Below are 24,906 nucleotides of genomic sequence, written 5' to 3' on the forward strand. Positions count from 1 at the left end.
ATCGTGTTTTAAACAATAAAAACGACTCCCGGCCTTATTTAGTTCACATTTTGACTTTTGGTAACCTAGCCCGTATTCATAACGCACTAAACCTTTTTATCGCGTTAGACGCCTTTTCTCGACAAGAAAAGCACAATTTCATCAAAAACAAACAAAACAAGAAAAATTAATCTATTCAACAAGTCCGCAACACGTCCTTAAGAGTTACGTGATTTCACCCAATGTCAATATGTAATTTCTCCAGTTCTGATCATTGTTTTGGTTGTTGGTAGCTTGGTCCAATGCCAAACACAAGTGAATCCTTTTTATGGCTTTAAACGCATTTTCTCCTTGATAGAAACATGATTTCACTAAAAACGTTATAGCTTAAACATGCCTGTTGTACATGTGTGCAAACACTCAGAGCCTTAAAATAGGGTTTTCACCAATGTGTTTTTTGGTGACAAACCTTCTCTTTCAAGGTTCTGTGCGTTTTCAGACAAGTGCAATACGTATTCTTAGTGTTTCCGATGAAATCCCTCCTTTTAATGCATTTTCTCACAGAAAATGAGTCTCTCGCCATGGGAAAATGGCTTTTTGAAAAAGCATATTCTGGTCAAGAAATCGTGTTTTAAACAATAAAAACGACTCCCGGCCTTATTTAGTTCACATTTTGACTTTTGGTAACCTAGCCCGTATTCATAACGCACTAAACCTTTTTATCGCGTTAAACGCCTTTTCTCGACAAGAAAAGCACAAGTTCATCAAAAACAAACAAAACAAGAAAAATTAGTCTATTCAACAAGTCCGCAACACGTCCTTAAGAGATACGTGATTTCACCCAATGTCAATGTGTAATTTCTCCAGTTCGGATCATTGTTTTGGTTGTTGGTAGCTTGGTCCAATGCCAAACACAAGTGAATCCTTTTTATGGCTTTAAACGCATTTTCTCCTCGAGAGAAACATGATTTCACTAAAAACGTTATAGTTTAAACATGCCTGTTGTACATGTCTGCAAACACTCAGAGCCTTAAAATAGGGTTTTCACCAATGTGTTTTTTGGTGAGAAACCTTCTATTTCAAGGTTCTGTGCGTTTTCAGAAAAGTACAATATGTATTTTAAGTGTTTCTGATGAAATCCCTCCTTTTAATGCATTTTCTCACAGAAAAATGAGTCTCTCGCCATGGGAAAATGGCTTTTTTGAAAAAGCATATTCTGGTCAAGAAATCGTGTTTTAAATAATAAAAACGACTCCCGGCCTTATTTAGTTCACATTTTGACTTTTGGTAACCTAGCCCGTATTCATAACGCACTAAACCTTTTTATCGCGTTAAACGCCTTTTCTCGACAAGAAAAGCACAAGTTCATCAAAAACAAACAAAACAAGAAAAATTAATCTATTCAACAAGTCCGCAACACGTCCTTAAGAGTTACGTGATTTCACCCAATGTCAATGTGTAATTCTCCAGTTCTGATCATTGTTTTGGTTGTTGGTAGCTTGGTCCAATGCCAAACACAAGTGAATCCTTTTTTGGGTTTAAACGCATTTTCTCCTTGATAGAAACATGATTTCACTAAAAACGTTATAGCTTAAACATGACTGTTGTACATGTGTGCAAACACTCAGAGCCTTAAAATAGGGTTTTCACCAATGTGTTTTTTGGTGACAAACCTTCTATTTCAAGGTTCTGTGCGTTTTCAGACAAGTGCAATACGTATTTTTAGTGTTTCCGATGAAATCCCTCCTTTTAATGCATTTTCTCACAGAAAATGAGTCTCTCGCCATGGGAAAATGGCTTTTTGAAAAAGCATATTCTGGTCAAGAAATCGTGTTTTAAACAATAAAAACGACTCCCGGCCTTATTTAGTTCACATTTTGACTTTTGGTAACCTAGCCCGTATTCATAACGCACTAAACCTTTTTATCGCGTTAGACGCCTTTTCTCGACAAGAAAAGCACAATTTCATCAAAAACAAACAAAACAAGAAAAATTAATCTATTCAACAAGTCCGCAACACGTCCTTAAGAGTTACGTGATTTCACCCAATGTCAATATGTAATTTCTCCAGTTCTGATCATTGTTTTGGTTGTTGGTAGCTTGGTCCAATGCCAAACACAAGTGAATCCTTTTTATGGCTTTAAACGCATTTTCTCCTTGATAGAAACATGATTTCACTAAAAACGTTATAGCTTAAACATGCCTGTTGTACATGTGTGCAAACACTCAGAGCCTTAAAATAGGGTTTTCACCAATGTGTTTTTTGGTGACAAACCTTCTCTTTCAAGGTTCTGTGCGTTTTCAGACAAGTGCAATACGTATTCTTAGTGTTTCCGATGAAATCCCTCCTTTTAATGCATTTTCTCACAGAAAATGAGTCTCTCGCCATGGGAAAATGGCTTTTTGAAAAAGCATATTCTGGTCAAGAAATCGTGTTTTAAACAATAAAAACGACTCCCGGCCTTATTTAGTTCACATTTTGACTTTTGGTAACCTAGCCCGTATTCATAACGCACTAAACCTTTTTATCGCGTTAAACGCCTTTTCTCGACAAGAAAAGCACAAGTTCATCAAAAACAAACAAAACAAGAAAAATGAATCTATTCAACAAGTCCGCAACACGTCCTTAAGAGTTACGTGATTTCACCCAATGTCAATGTGTAATTTCTCCAGTTCTGATCATTGTTTTGGTTGTTGGTAGCTTGGTCCAATGCCAAACACAAGTGAATCCTTTTTTGGCTTTAAACGCATTTTCTCCTTGATAGAAACATGATTTCACTAAAAACGTTATAGCTTAAACATGACTGTTGTACATGTGTGCAAACACTCAGAGCCTTAAAATAGGGTTTTCACCAATGTGTTTTTTGGTGACAAACCTTCTATTTCAAGGTTCTGTGCGTTTTCAGACAAGTGCAATACGTATTTTTAGTGTTTCCGATGAAATCCCTCCTTTTAATGCATTTTCTCACAGAAAATGAGTCTCTCGCCATGGGAAAATGGCTTTTTGAAAAAGCATATTCTGGTCAAGAAATCGTGTTTTAAACAATAAAAACGACTCCCGGCCTTATTTAGTTCACATTTTGACTTTTGGTAACCTAGCCCGTATTCATAACGCACTAAACCTTTTTATCGCGTTAGACGCCTTTTCTCGACAAGAAAAGCACAATTTCATCAAAAACAAACAAAACAAGAAAAATTAATCTATTCAACAAGTCCGCAACACGTCCTTAAGAGTTACGTGATTTCACCCAATGTCAATATGTAATTTCTCCAGTTCTGATCATTGTTTTGGTTGTTGGTAGCTTGGTCCAATGCCAAACACAAGTGAATCCTTTTTATGGCTTTAAACGCATTTTCTCCTTGATAGAAACATGATTTCACTAAAAACGTTATAGCTTAAACATGCCTGTTGTACATGTGTGCAAACACTCAGAGCCTTAAAATAGGGTTTTCACCAATGTGTTTTTTGGTGACAAACCTTCTCTTTCAAGGTTCTGTGCGTTTTCAGACAAGTGCAATACGTATTCTTAGTGTTTCCGATGAAATCCCTCCTTTTAATGCATTTTCTCACAGAAAATGAGTCTCTCGCCATGGGAAAATGGCTTTTTGAAAAAGCATATTCTGGTCAAGAAATCGTGTTTTAAACAATAAAAACGACTCCCGGCCTTATTTAGTTCACATTTTGACTTTTGGTAACCTAGCCCGTATTCATAACGCACTAAACCTTTTTATCGCGTTAAACGCCTTTTCTCGACAAGAAAAGCACAAGTTCATCAAAAACAAACAAAACAAGAAAAATGAATCTATTCAACAAGTCCGCAACACGTCCTTAAGAGTTACGTGATTTCACCCAATGTCAATGTGTAATTTCTCCAGTTCTGATCATTGTTTTGGTTGTTGGTAGCTTGGTCCAATGCCAAACACAAGTGAATCCTTTTTTGGCTTTAAACGCATTTTCTCCTTGATAGAAACATGATTTCACTAAAAACGTTATAGCTTAAACATGACTGTTGTACATGTGTGCAAACACTCAGAGCCTTAAAATAGGGTTTTCACCAATGTGTTTTTTGGTGACAAACCTTCTCTTTCAAGGTTCTGTGCGTTTTCAGACAAGTGCAATACGTATTCTTAGTGTTTCCGATGAAATCCCTCCTTTTAATGCATTTTCTCACAGAAAATGAGTCTCTCGCCATGGGAAAATGGCTTTTTGAAAAAGCATATTCTGGTCAAGAAATCGTGTTTTAAACAATAAAAACGACTCCCGGCCTTATTTAGTTCACATTTTGACTTTTGGTAACCTAGCCCGTATTCATAACGCACTAAACCTTTTTATCGCGTTAAACGCCTTTTCTCGACAAGAAAAGCACAATTTCATCAAAAACAAACAAAACAAGAAAGATTAATCTATTCAACAAGTCCGCAACACGTCCTTAAGAGATACGTGATTTCACCCAATGTCAATGTGTAATTTCTCCAGTTCGGATCATTGTTTTGGTTGTTGGTAGCTTGGTCCAATGCCAAACACAAGTGAATCCTTTTTATGGCTTTAAATGCATTTTCTCCTCGAGAGAAACATGATTTCACTAAAAGCGTTATAGTTTAAACATGCCTGTTGTACATGTCTGCAAACACTCAGAGCCTTAAAATAGGGTTTTCACCAATGTGTTTTTTGGTGAGAAACCTTCTATTTCAAGGTTCTGTGCGTTTTCAGAAAAGTACAATATGTATTTTAAGTGTTTCTGATGAAATCCCTCCTTTTAATGCATTTTCTCACAGAAAAATGAGTCTCTCGCCATGGGAAAATGGCTTTTTTGAAAAAGCATATTCTGGTCAAGAAATCGTGTTTTAAATAATAAAAACGACTCCCGGCCTTATTTAGTTCACATTTTGACTTTTGGTAACCTAGCCCGTATTCATAACGCACTAAACCTTTTTATCGCGTTAAACGCCTTTTCTCGACAAGAAAAGCACAAGTTCATCAAAAACAAACAAAACAAGAAAAATTAATCTATTCAACAAGTCCGCAACACGTCCTTAAGAGTTACGTGATTTCACCCAATGTCAATATGTAATTTCTCCAGTTCTGATCATTGTTTTGGTTGTTGGTAGCTTGGTCCAATGCCAAACACAAGTGAATCCTTTTTTGGCTTTAAACGCATTTTCTCCTTGATAGAAACATGATTTCACTAAAAACGTTATAGCTTAAACATGACTGTTGTACATGTGTGCAAACACTCAGAGCCTTAAAATAGGGTTTTCACCAATGTGTCTTTTGGTGACAAACCTTCTATTTCAAGGTTCTGTGCGTTTTCAGACAAGTGCAATACGTATTCTTAGTGTTTCCGATGAAATCCCTCCTTTTAATGCATTTTCTCACAGAAAATGAGTCTCTCGCCATGGGAAAATGGCTTTTTTGAAAAAGCATATTCTGGTCAAGAAATCGTGTTTTAAATAATAAAAACGACTCCCGGCCTTATTTAGTTCACATTTTGACTTTTGGTAACCTAGCCCGTATTCATAACGCACTAAACCTTTTTATCGCGTTAAACGCCTTTTCTCGACAAGAAAAGCACAAGTTCATCAAAAACAAACAAAACAAGAAAAATGAATCTATTCAACAAGTCCGCAACACGTCCTTAAGAGTTACGTGATTTCACCCAATGTCAATGTGTAATTTCTCCAGTTCTGATCATTGTTTTGGTTGTTGGTAGCTTGGTCCAATGCCAAACACAAGTGAATCCTTTTTATGGACGCATTTTCTCCTCGAGAGAAACATGATTTCACTAAAAACGTTATAGTTTAAACATGCCTGTTGTACATGTCTGCAAACACTCAGAGCCTTAAAATAGGGTTTTCACCAATGTGTTTTTTGGTGAGAAACCTTCTATTTCAAGGTTCTGTGCGTTTTCAGAAAAGTACAATATGTATTTTAAGTGTTTCTGATGAAATCCCTCCTTTTAATGCATTTTCTCACAGAAAATGAGTCTCTCGCCATGGGAAAATGGACTTTTTGAAAAAGCATATTCTGGTCGAGAAATCGTGTTTTAAACAATAAAAACGACTCCCGGCCTTATTTAGTTCACATTTTGACTTTTGGTAACCTAGCCCGTATTCATAACGCACTAAACCTTTTTATCGCGTTAAACGCCTTTTCTCGACAAGAAAAGCACAAGTTCATCAAAAACAAACAAAACAAGAAAAATGAATCTATTCAACAAGTCCGCAACACGTCCTTAAGAGTTACGTGATTTCACCCAATGTCAATGTGTAATTTCTCCAGTTCTGATCATTGTTTTGGTTGTTGGTAGCTTGGTCCAATGCCAAACACAAGTGAATCCTTTTTTGGCTTTAAACGCATTTTCTCCTTGATAGAAACATGATTTCACTAAAAACGTTATAGCTTAAACATGCCTGTTGTACATGTGTGCAAACACTCAGAGCCTTAAAATAGGGTTTTCACCAATGTGTTTTTTGGTGACAAACCTTCTATTTCAAGGTTCTGTGCGTTTTCAGACAAGTGCAATACGTATTCTTAGTGTTTCCGATGAAATCCCTCCTTTTAATGCATTTTCTCACAGAAAATGAGTCTCTCGCCATGGGAAAATGGCTTTTTGAAAAAGCATATTCTGGTCAAGAAATCGTGTTTTAAACAATAAAAACGACTCCCGGCCTTATTTAGTTCACATTTTGACTTTTGGTAACCTAGCCCGTATTCATAACGCACTAAACCTTTTTATCGCGTTAGACGCCTTTTCTCGACAAGAAAAGCACAATTTCATCAAAAACAAACAAAACAAGAAAAATTAATCTATTCAACAAGTCCGCAACACGTCCTTAAGAGTTACGTGATTTCACCCAATGTCAATATGTAATTTCTCCAGTTCTGATCATTGTTTTGGTTGTTGGTAGCTTGGTCCAATGCCAAACACAAGTGAATCCTTTTTATGGCTTTAAACGCATTTTCTCCTTGATAGAAACATGATTTCACTAAAAACGTTATAGCTTAAACATGCCTGTTGTACATGTGTGCAAACACTCAGAGCCTTAAAATAGGGTTTTCACCAATGTGTTTTTTGGTGACAAACCTTCTCTTTCAAGGTTCTGTGCGTTTTCAGACAAGTGCAATACGTATTCTTAGTGTTTCCGATGAAATCCCTCCTTTTAATGCATTTTCTCACAGAAAATGAGTCTCTCGCCATGGGAAAATGGCTTTTTGAAAAAGCATATTCTGGTCAAGAAATCGTGTTTTAAACAATAAAAACGACTCCCGGCCTTATTTAGTTCACATTTTGACTTTTGGTAACCTAGCCCGTATTCATAACGCACTAAACCTTTTTATCGCGTTAAACGCCTTTTCTCGACAAGAAAAGCACAAGTTCATCAAAAACAAACAAAACAAGAAAAATTAGTCTATTCAACAAGTCCGCAACACGTCCTTAAGAGATACGTGATTTCACCCAATGTCAATGTGTAATTTCTCCAGTTCGGATCATTGTTTTGGTTGTTGGTAGCTTGGTCCAATGCCAAACACAAGTGAATCCTTTTTATGGCTTTAAACGCATTTTCTCCTCGAGAGAAACATGATTTCACTAAAAACGTTATAGTTTAAACATTCCTGTTGTACATGTCTGCAAACACTCAGAGCCTTAAAATAGGGTTTTCACCAATGTGTTTTTTGGTGAGAAACCTTCTATTTCAAGGTTCTGTGCGTTTTCAGAAAAGTACAATATGTATTTTAAGTGTTTCTGATGAAATCCCTCCTTTTAATGCATTTTCTCACAGAAAATGAGTCTCTCGCCATGGGAAAATGGCTTTTTTGAAAAAGCATATTCTGGTCAAGAAATCGTGTTTTAAATAATAAAAACGACTCCCGGCCTTATTTAGTTCACATTTTGACTTTTGGTAACCTAGCCCGTATTCATAACGCACTAAACCTTTTTATCGCGTTAAACGCCTTTTCTCGACAAGAAAAGCACAAGTTCATCAAAAACAAACAAAACAAGAAAGATTAATCTATTCAACAAGTCCGCAACACGTCCTTAAGAGATACGTGATTTCACCCAATGTCAATGTGTAATTTCTCCAGTTCGGATCATTGTTTTGGTTGTTGGTAGCTTGGTCCAATGCCAAACACAAGTGAATCCTTTTTATGGCTTTAAATGCATATTCTCCTCGAGAGAAACATGATTTAACTAAAAACGTTATAGTTTAAACATGCCTGTTGTACATGTCTGCAAACACTCAGAGCCTTAAAATAGGGTTTTCACCAATGTGTTTTTTGGTGAGAAACCTTCTATTTCAAGGTTCTGTGCGTTTTCAGAAAAGTACAATATGTATTTTAAGTGTTTCTGATGAAATCCCTCCTTTTAATGCATTTTCTCACAGAAAAATGAGTCTCTCGCCATGGGAAAATGGCTTTTTTGAAAAAGCATATTCTGGTCAAGAAATCGTGTTTTAAATAATAAAAACGACTCCCGGCCTTATTTAGTTCACATTTTGACTTTTGGTAACCTAGCCCGTATTCATAACGCACTAAACCTTTTTATCGCGTTAAACGCCTTTTCTCGACAAGAAAAGCACAAGTTCATCAAAAACAAACAAAACAAGAAAAATTAATCTATTCAACAAGTCCGCAACACGTCCTTAAGAGTTACGTGATTTCACCCAATGTCAATATGTAATTTCTCCAGTTCTGATCATTGTTTTGGTTGTTGGTAGCTTGGTCCAATGCCAAACACAAGTGAATCCTTTTTTGGCTTTAAACGCATTTTCTCCTTGATAGAAACATGATTTCACTAAAAACGTTATAGCTTAAACATGACTGTTGTACATGTGTGCAAACACTCAGAGCCTTAAAATAGGGTTTTCACCAATGTGTTTTTTGGTGACAAACCTTCTATTTCAAGGTTCTGTGCGTTTTCAGACAAGTGCAATACGTATTCTTAGTGTTTCCGATGAAATCCCTCCTTTTAATGCATTTTCTCACAGAAAATGAGTCTCTCGCCATGGGAAAATGGCTTTTTTGAAAAAGCATATTCTGGTCAAGAAATCGTGTTTTAAATAATAAAAACGACTCCCGGCCTTATTTAGTTCACATTTTGACTTTTGGTAACCTAGCCCGTATTCATAACGCACTAAACCTTTTTATCGCGTTAAACGCCTTTTCTCGACAAGAAAAGCACAAGTTCATCAAAAACAAACTAAACAAGAAAGATTAATCTATTCAACAAGTCCGCAACACGTCCTTAAGAGATACGTGATTTCACCCAATGTCAATGTGTAATTTCTCCAGTTCGGATCATTGTTTTGGTTGTTGGTAGCTTGGTCCAATGCCAAACACAAGTGAATCCTTTTTATGGCTTTAAATGCATTTTCTCCTCGAGAGAAACATGATTTAACTAAAAACGTTATAGTTTAAACATGCCTGTTGTACATGTCTGCAAACACTCAGAGCCTTAAAATAGGGTTTTCACCAATGTGTTTTTTGGTGAGAAACCTTCTATTTCAAGGTTCTGTGCGTTTTCAGAAAAGTACAATATGTATTTTAAGTGTTTCTGATGAAATCCCTCCTTTTAATGCATTTTCTCACAGAAAAATGAGTCTCTCGCCATGGGAAAATGGCTTTTTTGAAAAAGCATATTCTGGTCAAGAAATCGTGTTTTAAATAATAAAAACGACTCCCGGCCTTATTTAGTTCACATTTTGACTTTTGGTAACCTAGCCCGTATTCATAACGCACTAAACCTTTTTATCGCGTTAAACGCCTTTTCTCGACAAGAAAAGCACAAGTTCATCAAAAACAAACAAAACAAGAAAAATTAATCTATTCAACAAGTCCGCAACACGTCCTTAAGAGTTACGTGATTTCACCCAATGTCAATATGTAATTTCTCCAGTTCTGATCATTGTTTTGGTTGTTGGTAGCTTGGTCCAATGCCAAACACAAGTGAATCCTTTTTTGGCTTTAAACGCATTTTCTCCTTGATAGAAACATGATTTCACTAAAAACGTTATAGCTTAAACATGACTGTTGTACATGTGTGCAAACACTCAGAGCCTTAAAATAGGGTTTTCACCAATGTGTTTTTTGGTGACAAACCTTCTATTTCAAGGTTCTGTGCGTTTTCAGACAAGTGCAATACGTATTCTTAGTGTTTCCGATGAAATCCCTCCTTTTAATGCATTTTCTCACAGAAAATGAGTCTCTCGCCATGGGAAAATGGCTTTTTTGAAAAAGCATATTCTGGTCAAGAAATCGTGTTTTAAATAATAAAAACGACTCCCGGCCTTATTTAGTTCACATTTTGACTTTTGGTAACCTAGCCCGTATTCATAAAGCACTAAACCTTTTTATCGCGTTAAACGCCTTTTCTCGACAAGAAAAGCACAAGTTCATCAAAAACAAACAAAACAAGAAAAATTAATCTATTCAACAAGTCCGCAACAGGTCCTTAAGAGATACGTGATTTCACCCAATGTCAATGTGTAATTTCTCCAGTTCGGATCATTGTTTTGGTTGTTGGTAGCTTGGTTCAATGCCAAACACAAGTGAATCCTTTTTATGGACGCATTTTCTCCTCGAGAGAAACATGATTTCACTAAAAACGTTATAGTTTAAACATGCCTGTTGTACATGTCTGCAAACACTCAGAGCCTTAAAATAGGGTTTTCACCAATGTGTTTTTTGGTGAGAAACCTTCTATTTCAAGGTTCTGTGCGTTTTCAGAAAAGTACAATATGTATTTTAAGTGTTTCTGATGAAATCCCTCCTTTTAATGCATTTTCTCACAGAAAATGAGTCTCTCGCCATGGGAAAATGGACTTTTTGAAAAAGCATATTCTGGTCGAGAAATCGTGTTTTAAACAATAAAAACGACTCCCGGCCTTATTTAGTTCACATTTTGACTTTTGGTAACCTAGCCCGTATTCATAACGCACTAAACCTTTTTATCGCGTTAAACGCCTTTTCTCGACAAGAAAAGCACAAGTTCATCAAAAACAAACAAAACAAGAAAAATGAATCTATTCAACAAGTCCGCAACACGTCCTTAAGAGTTACGTGATTTCACCCAATGTCAATGTGTAATTTCTCCAGTTCTGATCATTGTTTTGGTTGTTGGTAGCTTGGTCCAATGCCAAACACAAGTGAATCCTTTTTTGGCTTTAAACGCATTTTCTCCTTGATAGAAACATGATTTCACTAAAAACGTTATAGCTTAAACATGACTGTTGTACATGTGTGCAAACACTCAGAGCCTTAAAATAGGGTTTTCACCAATGTGTTTTTTGGTGACAAACCTTCTCTTTCAAGGTTCTGTGCGTTTTCAGACAAGTGCAATACGTATTCTTAGTGTTTCCGATGAAATCCCTCCTTTTAATGCATTTTCTCACAGAAAATGAGTCTCTCGCCATGGGAAAATGGCTTTTTGAAAAAGCATATTCTGGTCAAGAAATCGTGTTTTAAACAATAAAAACGACTCCCGGCCTTATTTAGTTCACATTTTGACTTTTGGTAACCTAGCCCGTATTCATAACGCACTAAACCTTTTTATCGCGTTAAACGCCTTTTCTCGACAAGAAAAGCACAATTTCATCAAAAACAAACAAAACAAGAAAGATTAATCTATTCAACAAGTCCGCAACACGTCCTTAAGAGATACGTGATTTCACCCAATGTCAATGTGTAATTTCTCCAGTTCGGATCATTGTTTTGGTTGTTGGTAGCTTGGTCCAATGCCAAACACAAGTGAATCCTTTTTATGGCTTTAAATGCATTTTCTCCTCGAGAGAAACATGATTTCACTAAAAACGTTATAGTTTAAACATGCCTGTTGTACATGTCTGCAAACACTCAGAGCCTTAAAATAGGGTTTTCACCAATGTGTTTTTTGGTGAGAAACCTTCTATTTCAAGGTTCTGTGCGTTTTCAGAAAAGTACAATATGTATTTTAAGTGTTTCTGATGAAATCCCTCCTTTTAATGCATTTTCTCACAGAAAAATGAGTCTCTCGCCATGGGAAAATGGCTTTTTTGAAAAAGCATATTCTGGTCAAGAAATCGTGTTTTAAATAATAAAAACGACTCCCGGCCTTATTTAGTTCACATTTTGACTTTTGGTAACCTAGCCCGTATTCATAACGCACTAAACCTTTTTATCGCGTTAAACGCCTTTTCTCGACAAGAAAAGCACAAGTTCATCAAAAACAAACAAAACAAGAAAAATTAATCTATTCAACAAGTCCGCAACACGTCCTTAAGAGTTACGTGATTTCACCCAATGTCAATATGTAATTTCTCCAGTTCTGATCATTGTTTTGGTTGTTGGTAGCTTGGTCCAATGCCAAACACAAGTGAATCCTTTTTTGGCTTTAAACGCATTTTCTCCTTGATAGAAACATGATTTCACTAAAAACGTTATAGCTTAAACATGACTGTTGTACATGTGTGCAAACACTCAGAGCCTTAAAATAGGGTTTTCACCAATGTGTCTTTTGGTGACAAACCTTCTATTTCAAGGTTCTGTGCGTTTTCAGACAAGTGCAATACGTATTCTTAGTGTTTCCGATGAAATCCCTCCTTTTAATGCATTTTCTCACAGAAAATGAGTCTCTCGCCATGGGAAAATGGCTTTTTTGAAAAAGCATATTCTGGTCAAGAAATCGTGTTTTAAATAATAAAAACGACTCCCGGCCTTATTTAGTTCACATTTTGACTTTTGGTAACCTAGCCCGTATTCATAACGCACTAAACCTTTTTATCGCGTTAAACGCCTTTTCTCGACAAGAAAAGCACAAGTTCATCAAAAACAAACAAAACAAGAAAAATGAATCTATTCAACAAGTCCGCAACACGTCCTTAAGAGTTACGTGATTTCACCCAATGTCAATGTGTAATTTCTCCAGTTCTGATCATTGTTTTGGTTGTTGGTAGCTTGGTCCAATGCCAAACACAAGTGAATCCTTTTTATGGACGCATTTTCTCCTCGAGAGAAACATGATTTCACTAAAAACGTTATAGTTTAAACATGCCTGTTGTACATGTCTGCAAACACTCAGAGCCTTAAAATAGGGTTTTCACCAATGTGTTTTTTGGTGAGAAACCTTCTATTTCAAGGTTCTGTGCGTTTTCAGAAAAGTACAATATGTATTTTAAGTGTTTCTGATGAAATCCCTCCTTTTAATGCATTTTCTCACAGAAAATGAGTCTCTCGCCATGGGAAAATGGACTTTTTGAAAAAGCATATTCTGGTCGAGAAATCGTGTTTTAAACAATAAAAACGACTCCCGGCCTTATTTAGTTCACATTTTGACTTTTGGTAACCTAGCCCGTATTCATAACGCACTAAACCTTTTTATCGCGTTAAACGCCTTTTCTCGACAAGAAAAGCACAAGTTCATCAAAAACAAACAAAACAAGAAAAATGAATCTATTCAACAAGTCCGCAACACGTCCTTAAGAGTTACGTGATTTCACCCAATGTCAATGTGTAATTTCTCCAGTTCTGATCATTGTTTTGGTTGTTGGTAGCTTGGTCCAATGCCAAACACAAGTGAATCCTTTTTTGGCTTTAAACGCATTTTCTCCTTGATAGAAACATGATTTCACTAAAAACGTTATAGCTTAAACATGACTGTTGTACATGTGTGCAAACACTCAGAGCCTTGAAATAGGGTTTTCACCAATGTGTTTTTTGGTGACAAACCTTCTATTTCAAGGTTCTGTGCGTTTTCAGACAAGTGCAATACGTATTCTTAGTGTTTCCGATGAAATCCCTCCTTTTAATGCATTTTCTCACAGAAAATGAGTCTCTCGCCATGGGAAAATGGCTTTTTGAAAAAGCATATTCTGGTCAAGAAATCGTGTTTTAAACAATAAAAACGACTCCCGGCCTTATTTAGTTCACATTTTGACTTTTGGTAACCTAGCCCGTATTCATAACGCACTAAACCTTTTTATCGCGTTAGACGCCTTTTCTCGACAAGAAAAGCACAATTTCATCAAAAACAAACAAAACAAGAAAAATTAATCTATTCAACAAGTCCGCAACACGTCCTTAAGAGTTACGTGATTTCACCCAATGTCAATATGTAATTTCTCCAGTTCTGATCATTGTTTTGGTTGTTGGTAGCTTGGTCCAATGCCAAACACAAGTGAATCCTTTTTATGGCTTTAAACGCATTTTCTCCTTGATAGAAACATGATTTCACTAAAAACGTTATAGCTTAAACATGCCTGTTGTACATGTGTGCAAACACTCAGAGCCTTAAAATAGGGTTTTCACCAATGTGTTTTTTGGTGACAAACCTTCTCTTTCAAGGTTCTGTGCGTTTTCAGACAAGTGCAATACGTATTCTTAGTGTTTCCGATGAAATCCCTCCTTTTAATGCATTTTCTCACAGAAAATGAGTCTCTCGCCATGGGAAAATGGCTTTTTGAAAAAGCATATTCTGGTCAAGAAATCGTGTTTTAAACAATAAAAACGACTCCCGGCCTTATTTAGTTCACATTTTGACTTTTGGTAACCTAGCCCGTATTCATAACGCACTAAACCTTTTTATCGCGTTAAACGCCTTTTCTCGACAAGAAAAGCACAAGTTCATCAAAAACAAACAAAACAAGAAAAATTAGTCTATTCAACAAGTCCGCAACACGTCCTTAAGAGATACGTGATTTCACCCAATGTCAATGTGTAATTTCTCCAGTTCGGATCATTGTTTTGGTTGTTGGTAGCTTGGTCCAATGCCAAACACAAGTGAATCCTTTTTATGGCTTTAAACGCATTTTCTCCTCGAGAGAAACATGATTTCACTAAAAACGTTATAGTTTAAACATTCCTGTTGTACATGTCTGCAAACACTCAGAGCCTTAAAATAGGGTTTTCACCAATGTGTTTTTTGGTGAGAAACCTTCTATTTCAAGGTTCTGTGCGTTTTCAGAAAAGTACAATATGTATTTTAAGTGTTTCTGATGAAATCCCTCCTTTTAATGCATTTTCTCACAGAAAATGAGTCTCTCGCCATGGGAAAATGGCTTTTTTGAAAAAGCATATTCTGGTCAAGAAATCGTGTTTTAAATAATAAAAACGACTCCCGGCCTTATTTAGTTCACATTTTGACTTTTGGTAACCTAGCCCGTATTCATAACGCACTAAACCTTTTTATCGCGTTAAACGCCTTTTCTCGACAAGAAAAGCACAAGTTCATCAAAAACAAACAAAACAAGAAAGATTAATCTATTCAACAAGTCCGCAACACGTCCTTAAGAGATACGTGATTTCACCCAATGTCAATGTGTAATTTCTCCAGTTCGGATCATTGTTTTGGTTGTTGGTAGCTTGGTCCAATGCCAAACACAAGTGAATCCTTTTTATGGACGCATTTTCTCCTCGAGAGAAACATGATTTCACTAAAAACGTTATAGTTTAAACATGCCTGTTGTACATGTCTGCAAACACTCAGAGCCTTAAAACAGGGTTTTCACCAATGTGTTTTTTGGTGAGAAACCTTCTATTTCAAGGTTCTGTGCGTTTTCAGAAAAGTACAATATGTATTTTAAGTGTTTCTGATGAAATCCCTCCTTTTAATGCATTTTCTCACAGAAAATGAGTCTCTCGCCATGGGAAAATGGACTTTTTGAAAAAGCATATTCTGGTCGAGAAATCGTGTTTTAAACAATAAAAACGACTCCCGGCCTTATTTAGTTCACATTTTGACTTTTGGTAACCTAGCCCGTATTCATAACGCACTAAACCTTTTTATCGCGTTAAACGCCTTTTCTCGACAAGAAAAGCACAAGTTCATCAAAAACAAACAAAACAAGAAAAATGAATCTATTCAACAAGTCCGCAACACGTCCTTAAGAGTTACGTGATTTCACCCAATGTCAATGTGTAATTTCTCCAGTTCTGATCATTGTTTTGGTTGTTGGTAGCTTGGTCCAATGCCAAACACAAGTGAATCCTTTTTTGGCTTTAAACGCATTTTCTCCTTGATAGAAACATGATTTCACTAAAAACGTTATAGCTTAAACATGACTGTTGTAAATGTGTGCAAACACTCAGAGCCTTAAAATAGGGTTTTCACCAATGTGTTTTTTGGTGACAAACCTTCTCTTTCAAGGTTCTGTGCGTTTTCAGACAAGTGCAATACGTATTCTTAGTGTTTCCGATGAAATCCCTCCTTTTAATGCATTTTCTCACAGAAAATGAGTCTCTCGCCATGGGAAAATGGCTTTTTGAAAAAGCATATTCTGGTCAAGAAATCGTGTTTTAAACAATAAAAACGACTCCCGGCCTTATTTAGTTCACATTTTGACTTTTGGTAACCTAGCCCGTATTCATAACGCACTAAACCTTTTTATCGCGTTAAACGCCTTTTCTCGACAAGAAAAGCACAAGTTCATCAAAAACAAACAAAACAAGAAAGATTAATCTATTCAACAAGTCCGCAACACGTCCTTAAGAGATACGTGATTTCACCCAATGTCAATGTGTAATTTCTCCAGTTCGGATCATTGTTTTGGTTGTTGGTAGCTTGGTCCAATGCCAAACACAAGTGAATCCTTTTTATGGCTTTAAATGCATTTTCTCCTCGAGAGAAACATGATTTCACTAAAAACGTTATAGTTTAAACATGCCTGTTGTACATGTCTGCAAACACTCAGAGCCTTAAAATAGGGTTTTCACCAATGTGTTTTTTGGTGAGAAACCTTCTATTTCAAGGTTCTGTGCGTTTTCAGAAAAGTACAATATGTATTTTAAGTGTTTCTGATGAAATCCCTCCTTTTAATGCATTTTCTCACAGAAAATGAGTCTCTCGCCATGGGAAAATGGCTTTTTTGAAAAAGCATATTCTGGTCAAGAAATCGTGTTTTAAATAATAAAAACGACTCCCGGCCTTATTTAGTTCACATTTTGACTTTTGGTAACCTAGCCCGTATTCATAACGCACTAAACCTTTTTATCGCGTTAAACGCCTTTTCTCGACAAGAAAAGCACAAGTTCATCAAAAACAAACAAAACAAGAAAGATTAATCTATTCAACAAGTCCGCAACACGTCCTTAAGAGATACGTGATTTCACCCAATGTCAATGTGTAATTTCTCCAGTTCGGATCATTGTTTTGGTTGTTGGTAGCTTGGTCCAATGCCAAACACAAGTGAATCCTTTTTATGGACGCATTTTCTCCTCGAGAGAAACATGATTTCACTAAAAACGTTATAGTTTAAACATGCCTGTTGTACATGTCTGCAAACACTCAGAGCCTTAAAACAGGGTTTTCACCAATGTGTTTTTTGGTGACAAACCTTCTCTTTCAAGGTTCTGTGCGTTTTCAGACAAGTGCAATACGTATTCTTAGTGTTTCCGATGAAATCCCTCCTTTTAATGCATTTTCTCACAGAAAATGAGTCTCTCGCCATGGGAAAATGGCTTTTTGAAAAAGCATATTCTGGTCAAGAAATCGTGTTTTAAACAATAAAAACGACTCCCGGCCTTATTTAGTTCACATTTTGACTTTTGGTAACCTAGCCCGTATTCATAACGCACTAAACCTTTTTATCGCGTTAAACGCCTTTTCTCGACAAGAAAAGCACAAGTTCATCAAAAACAAACAAAACAAGAAAGATTAATCTATTCAACAAGTCCGCAACACGTCCTTAAGAGATACGTGATTTCACCCAATGTCAATGTGTAATTTCTCCAGTTCGGATCATTGTTTTGGTTGTTGGTAGCTTGGTCCAATGCCAAACACAAGTGAATCCTTTTTATGGCTTTAAATGCATTTTCTCCTCGAGAGAAACATGATTTCACTAAAAACGTTATAGTTTAAACATGCCTGTTGTACATGTCTGCAAACACTCAGAGCCTTAAAATAGGGTTTTCACCAATGTGTTTTTTGGTGAGAAACCTTCTATTTCAAGGTTCTGTGCGTTTTCAGAAAAGTACAATATGTATTTTAAGTGTTTCTGATGAAATCCCTCCTTTTAATGCATTTTCTCACAGAAAAATGAGTCTCTCGCCATGGGAAAATGGCTTTTTTGAAAAAGCATATTCTGGTCAAGAAATCGTGTTTTAAATAATAAAAACGACTCCCGGCCTTATTTAGTTCACATTTTGACTTTTGGTAACCTAGCCCGTATTCATAACGCACTAAACCTTTTTATCGCGTTAAACGCCTTTTCTCGACAAGAAAAGCACAAGTTCATCAAAAACAAACAAAACAAGAAAAATTAATCTATTCAACAAGTCCGCAACACGTCCTTAAGAGTTACGTGATTTCACCCAATGTCAATATGTAATTTCTCCAGTTCTGATCATTGTTTTGGTTGTTGGTAGCTTGGTCCAATGCCAAACACAAGTGAATCCTTTTTATGGACGCATTTTCTCCTCGAGAGAAACATGATTTCACTAAAAACGTTATAGTTTAAACATGCCTGTTGTACATGTCTGCAAACACTCAGAGCCTTAAAATAGGGTTTTCACCAATGTGTTTTTTGGTGACAAACCTTCTATTTCAAGGTTATGTGCGTTTTCAGACAAGTACAATATGTATTTTTAAGTGTTTCTGATGAAATCTCTCCTTTTAATGCATTTTCTCACAGAAAATGAGTCTCTCGCCATGGGAAAATGGACTTTTTGAAAAAGCATATTCTGGTCGAGAAATCGTGTTTTAAACAATAAAAACGACTCCCGGCCTTATTTAGTTCACATTTTGATTTTTGGTAACCTAGCCCGTATTCATAACGCACTAAACCTTTTTATCGCGTTAAACGCCTTTTCTCGACAAGAAAAGCACAAGTTCATCAAAAACAAACAAAACAAGAAAAATGAATCTATTCAACAAGTCCGCAACACGTCCTTAAGAGTTACGTGATTTCACCCAATGTCAATGTGTAATTTCTCCAGTTCTGATCATTGTTTTGGTTGTTGGTAGCTTGGTCCAATGCCAAACACAAGTGAATCCTTTTTTGGCTTTAAACGCATTTTCTCCTTGATAGAAACATGATTTCACTAAAAACGTTATAGCTTAAACATGACTGTTGTACATGTGTGCAAACACTCAGAGCCTTGAAATAGGGTTTTCACCAATGTGTTTTTTGGTGACAAACCTTCTCTTTCAAGGTTCTGTGCGTTTTCAGACAAGTGCAATACGTATTCTTAGTGTTTCCGATGAAATCCCTCCTTTTAATGCATTTTCTCACAGAAAATGAGTCTCTCGCCATGGGAAAATGGCTTTTTGAAAAAGCATATTCTGGTCAAGAAATCGTGTTTTAAACAATAAAAACGACTCCCGGCCTTATTTAGTTCACATTTTGACTTTTGGTAACCTAGCCCGTATTCATAACGCACTAAACCTTTTTATCGCGTTAGACGCCTTTTCTCGACAAGAAAAGCACAATTTCATCAAAAACAAACAAAACAAGAAAAATTAATCTATTCAACAAGTCCGCAACACGTCCTTAAGAGTTACGTGATTTCACCCAATGTCAATATGTAATTTCTCCAGTTCTGATCATTGTTTTGGTTGTTGGTAGCTTGGTCCAATGCCAAACACAAGTGAATCCTTTTTATGGCTTTAAACGCATTTTCTCCTTGATAGAAACATGATTTCACTAAAAACGTTATAGCTTAAACATGCCTGTTGTACATGTGTGCAAACACTCAGAGCCTTAAAATAGGGTTTTCACCAATGTGTTTTTTGGTGACAAACCTTCTCTTTCAAGGTTCTGTGCGTTTTCAGACAAGTGCAATACGTATTCTTAGTGTTTCCGATGAAATCCCTCCTTTTAATGCATTTTCTCACAGAAAATGAGTCTCTCGCCATGGGAAAATGGCTTTTTGAAAAAGCATATTCTGGTCAAGAAATCGTGTTTTAAACAATAAAAACGACTCCCGGCCTTATTTAGTTCACATTTTGACTTTTGGTAACCTAGCCCGTATTCATAACGCACTAAACCTTTTTATCGCGTTAAACGCCTTTTCTCGACAAGAAAAGCACAAGTTCATCAAAAACAAACAAAACAAGAAAGATTAATCTATTCAACAAGTCCGCAACACGTCCTTAAGAGATACGTGATTTCACCCAATGTCAATGTGTAATTTCTCCAGTTCGGATCATTGTTTTGGTTGTTGGTAGCTTGGTCCAATGCCAAACACAAGTGAATCCTTTTTATGGCTTTAAATGCATTTTCTCCTCGAGAGAAACATGATTTAACTAAAAACGTTATAGTTTAAACATGCCTGTTGTACATGTCTGCAAACACTCAGAGCCTTAAAATAGGGTTTTCACCAATGTGTTTTTTGGTGAGAAACCTTCTATTTCAAGGTTCTGTGCGTTTTCAGAAAAGTACAATATGTATTTTAAGTGTTTCTGATGAAATCCCTCCTTTTAATGCATTTTCTCACAGAAAAATGAGTCTCTCGCCATGGGAAAATGGCTTTTTTGAAAAAGCATATTCTGGTCAAGAAATCGTGTTTTAAATAATAAAAACGACTCCCGGCCTTATTTAGTTCACATTTTGACTTTTGGTAACCTAGCCCGTATTCATAACGCACTAAACCTTTTTATCGCGTTAAACGCCTTTTCTCGACAAGAAAAGCACAAGTTCATCAAAAACAAACAAAACAAGAAAAATTAATCTATTCAACAAGTCCGCAACACGTCCTTAAGAGTTACGTGATTTCACTCAATGTCAATATGTAATTTCTCCAGTTCTGATCATTGTTTTGGTTGTTGGTAGCTTGGTCCAATGCCAAACACAAGTGAATCCTTTTTTGGCTTTAAACGCATTTTCTCCTTGATAGAAACATGATTTCACTAAAAACGTTATAGCTTAAACATGACTGTTGTACATGTGTGCAAACACTCAGAGCCTTAAAATAGGGTTTTCACCAATGTGTTTTTTGGTGACAAACCTTCTATTTCAAGGTTCTGTGCGTTTTCAGACAAGTGCAATACGTATTCTTAGTGTTTCCGATGAAATCCCTCCTTTTAATGCATTTTCTCACAGAAAATGAGTCTCTCGCCATGGGAAAATGGCTTTTTTGAAAAAGCATATTCTGGTCAAGAAATCGTGTTTTAAATAATAAAAACGACTCCCGGCCTTATTTAGTTCACATTTTGACTTTTGGTAACCTAGCCCGTATTCATAACGCACTAAACCTTTTTATCGCGTTAAACGCCTTTTCTCGACAAGAAAAGCACAAGTTCATCAAAAACAAACAAAACAAGAAAGATTAATCTATTCAACAAGTCCGCAACACGTCCTTAAGAGATACGTGATTTCACCCAATGTCAATGTGTAATTTCTCCAGTTCGGATCATTGTTTTGGTTGTTGGTAGCTTGGTCCAATGCCAAACACAAGTGAATCCTTTTTATGGCTTTAAATGCATTTTCTCCTCGAGAGAAACATGATTTAACTAAAAACGTTATAGTTTAAACATGCCTGTTGTACATGTCTGCAAACACTCAGAGCCTTAAAATAGGGTTTTCACCAATGTGTTTTTTGGTGAGAAACCTTCTATTTCAAGGTTCTGTGCGTTTTCAGAAAAGTACAATATGTATTTTAAGTGTTTCTGATGAAATCCCTCCTTTTAATGCATTTTCTCACAGAAAAATGAGTCTCTCGCCATGGGAAAATGGCTTTTTTGAAAAAGCATATTCTGGTCAAGAAATCGTGTTTTAAATAATAAAAACGACTCCCGGCCTTATTTAGTTCACATTTTGACTTTTGGTAACCTAGCCCGTATTCATAACGCACTAAACCTTTTTATCGCGTTAAACGCCTTTTCTCGACAAGAAAAGCACAAGTTCATCAAAAACAAACAAAACAAGAAAAATTAATCTATTCAACAAGTCCGCAACACGTCCTTAAGAGTTACGTGATTTCACCCAATGTCAATATGTAATTTCTCCAGTTCTGATCATTGTTTTGGTTGTTGGTAGCTTGGTCCAATGCCAAACACAAGTGAATCCTTTTTTGGCTTTAAACGCATTTTCTCCTTGATAGAAACATGATTTCACTAAAAACGTTATAGCTTAAACATGACTGTTGTACATGTGTGCAAACACTCAGAGCCTTAAAATAGGGTTTTCACCAATGTGTTTTTTGGTGACAAACCTTCTATTTCAAGGTTCTGTGCGTTTTCAGACAAGTGCAATACGTATTCTTAGTGTTTCCGATGAAATCCCTCCTTTTAATGCATTTTCTCACAGAAAATGAGTCTCTCGCCATGGGAAAATGGCTTTTTTGAAAAAGCATATTCTGGTCAAGAAATCGTGTTTTAAATAATAAAAACGACTCCCGGCCTTATTTAGTTCACATTTTGACTTTTGGTAACCTAGCCCGTATTCATAAAGCACTAAACCTTTTTATCGCGTTAAACGCCTTTTCTCGACAAGAAAAGCACAAGTTCATCAAAAACAAACAAAACAAGAAAAATTAATCTATTCAACAAGTCCGCAACAGGTCCTTAAGAGATACGTGATTTCACCCAATGTCAATGTGTAATTTCTCCAGTTCGGATCATTGTTTTGGTTGTTGGTAGCTTGGTTCAATGCCAAACACAAGTGAATCCTTTTTATGGACGCATTTTCTCCTCGAGAGAAACATGATTTCACTAAAAACGTTATAGTTTAAACATGCCTGTTGTACATGTCTGCAAACACTCAGAGCCTTAAAACAGGGTTTTCACCAATGTGTTTTTTGGTGAGAAACCTTCTATTTCAAGGTTCTGTGCGTTTTCAGAAAAGTACAATATGTATTTTAAGTGTTTCTGATGAAATCCCTCCTTTTAATGCATTTTCTCACAGAAAATGAGTCTCTCGCCATGGGAAAATGGACTTTTTGAAAAAGCATATTCTGGTCGAGAAATCGTGTTTTAAACAATAAAAACGACTCCCGGCCTTATTTAGTTCACATTTTGACTTTTGGTAACCTAGCCCGTATTCATAACGCACTAAACCTTTTTATCGCGTTAAACGCCTTTTCTCGACAAGAAAAGCACAAGTTCATCAAAAACAAACAAAACAAGAAAAATGAATCTATTCAACAAGTCCGCAACACGTCCTTAAGAGTTACGTGATTTCACCCAATGTCAATGTGTAATTTCTCCAGTTCTGATCATTGTTTTGGTTGTTGGTAGCTTGGTCCAATGCCAAACACAAGTGAATCCTTTTTTGGCTTTAAACGCATTTTCTCCTTGATAGAAACATGATTTCACTAAAAACGTTATAGCTTAAACATGACTGTTGTAAATGTGTGCAAACACTCAGAGCCTTAAAATAGGGTTTTCACCAATGTGTTTTTTGGTGACAAACCTTCTCTTTCAAGGTTCTGTGCGTTTTCAGACAAGTGCAATACGTATTCTTAGTGTTTCCGATGAAATCCCTCCTTTTAATGCATTTTCTCACAGAAAATGAGTCTCTCGCCATGGGAAAATGGCTTTTTGAAAAAGCATATTCTGGTCAAGAAATCGTGTTTTAAACAATAAAAACGACTCCCGGCCTTATTTAGTTCACATTTTGACTTTTGGTAACCTAGCCCGTATTCATAACGCACTAAACCTTTTTATCGCGTTAAACGCCTTTTCTCGACAAGAAAAGCACAAGTTCATCAAAAACAAACAAAACAAGAAAGATTAATCTATTCAACAAGTCCGCAACACGTCCTTAAGAGATACGTGATTTCACCCAATGTCAATGTGTAATTTCTCCAGTTCGGATCATTGTTTTGGTTGTTGGTAGCTTGGTCCAATGCCAAACACAAGTGAATCCTTTTTATGGCTTTAAATGCATTTTCTCCTCGAGAGAAACATGATTTCACTAAAAACGTTATAGTTTAAACATGCCTGTTGTACATGTCTGCAAACACTCAGAGCCTTAAAATAGGGTTTTCACCAATGTGTTTTTTGGTGAGAAACCTTCTATTTCAAGGTTCTGTGCGTTTTCAGAAAAGTACAATATGTATTTTAAGTGTTTCTGATGAAATCCCTCCTTTTAATGCATTTTCTCACAGAAAAATGAGTCTCTCGCCATGGGAAAATGGCTTTTTGAAAAAGCATATTCTGGTCAAGAAATCGTGTTTTAAATAATAAAAACGACTCCCGGCCTTATTTAGTTCACATTTTGACTTTTGGTAACCTAGCCCGTATTCATAACGCACTAAACCTTTTTATCGCGTTAAACGCCTTTTCTCGACAAGAAAAGCACAAGTTCATCAAAAACAAACAAAACAAGAAAAATTAATCTATTCAACAAGTCCGCAACACGTCCTTAAGAGTTACGTGATTTCACCCAATGTCAATATGTAATTTCTCCAGTTCTGATCATTGTTTTGGTTGTTGGTAGCTTGGTCCAATGCCAAACACAAGTGAATCCTTTTTATGGACGCATTTTCTCCTCGAGAGAAACATGATTTCACTAAAAACGTTATAGTTTAAACATGCCTGTTGTACATGTCTGCAAACACTCAGAGCCTTAAAATAGGGTTTTCACCAATGTGTTTTTTGGTGACAAACCTTCTATTTCAAGGTTATGTGCGTTTTCAGACAAGTACAATATGTATTTTTAAGTGTTTCTGATGAAATCTCTCCTTTTAATGCATTTTCTCACAGAAAATGAGTCTCTCGCCATGGGAAAATGGACTTTTTGAAAAAGCATATTCTGGTCGAGAAATCGTGTTTTAAACAATAAAAACGACTCCCGGCCTTATTTAGTTCACATTTTGATTTTTGGTAACCTAGCCCGTATTCATAACGCACTAAACCTTTTTATCGCGTTAGACGCCTTTTCTCGACAAGAAAAGCACAATTTCATCAAAAACAAACAAAACAAGAAAAATTAATCTATTCAACAAGTCCGCAACACGTCCTTAAGAGTTACGTGATTTCACCCAATGTCAATGTGTAATTTCTCCAGTTCTGATCA

Source organism: Lampris incognitus, chromosome 11 (assembly GCF_029633865.1).
Source record: "Lampris incognitus isolate fLamInc1 chromosome 11, fLamInc1.hap2, whole genome shotgun sequence".
Taxonomy (NCBI): Eukaryota; Metazoa; Chordata; class Actinopteri; order Lampriformes; family Lampridae; genus Lampris; species Lampris incognitus.